The sequence below is a fragment of the Eimeria mitis genome, genomic scaffold (genome assembly GCF_000499745.2).
Source record: "Eimeria mitis Houghton genomic scaffold, Emh_scaff3536, whole genome shotgun sequence".
Taxonomy (NCBI): Eukaryota; Apicomplexa; class Conoidasida; order Eucoccidiorida; family Eimeriidae; genus Eimeria; species Eimeria mitis.
In genome coordinates, this window is record NW_013571879.1 from 5,503 (window position 1) to 6,395 (window position 893).

The window sequence follows — 893 nt, forward strand, 5'->3', positions numbered from 1 at the left end:
TCTATGTTTAATATAACACGAGGGATGCCGAAGAGGAGAGAAGAAGGGGGCCCNTGCTGCTGCTGCTGCAGTCTATGTTTAATATAACACGAGGGATGCCGAAGAGGAGAGAAGAAGGGGGCCCAAATACACCATCTATATAACCTATATCTAGCAGGTAAGCTAGCTGCGCCAGGGAGAGATAGGGGGCCCTAAATGCTTCTATATTCATCTGCTGCAGCTGCTGCAGCACGAACCCTTCTATCTCCTCAGTTATGTTGCTGCTGCTGCAGCTGCAGCTCCCCCCGCTCCCGCTCCCGCTGCTGCTGCTGCTGCTGCTGCTGCTGGGGCTGGTGGTGGTGGTGGTGCTGTTGCTGCTGCTGCTGCTGGAAGCTGCTGCTGCTACTGGGAGATGACCGTTTGTATGGATGCTGCTGTTGCTGCAGTTGCTGCTGCTAGTTCTTGTGCTGCTGCATGCATTTGCTGCAGTTGGTTGAGGTCCGCAGCAAGCTGCAGCAGCAGCAGCAGCAGCAGCAGCAGCAGCAGCAACACCTTCATTATAATATATCTCCCACAAAGGCTGCTGATTCTGCTGCTGTATAAACAAATGATGGCCTTGTGGCTCTATCCCCCGAAAGACAAAGACAGGGGTTATATTATATTTTTTAAATATGTTTATTTGCTGCTGCAGCACAGACACAATGTAGCTGCTGCTCTCCCCTATCAATCCTAATAAACCAGCTCGGCAGCTGCCTATACACCTCAGCATATACACCCCATCCACACCCACACGCAAACCAGATAACTCCTCTAGCCGGCTCTGCCGCAGCAGCTGCCGCTCCTGCAGAAAACTATGCAGGTGACGCACCCTCATCTCAGCAGCAGCAGCAGCAGCAGCAGCAGCAGCAGCAGCA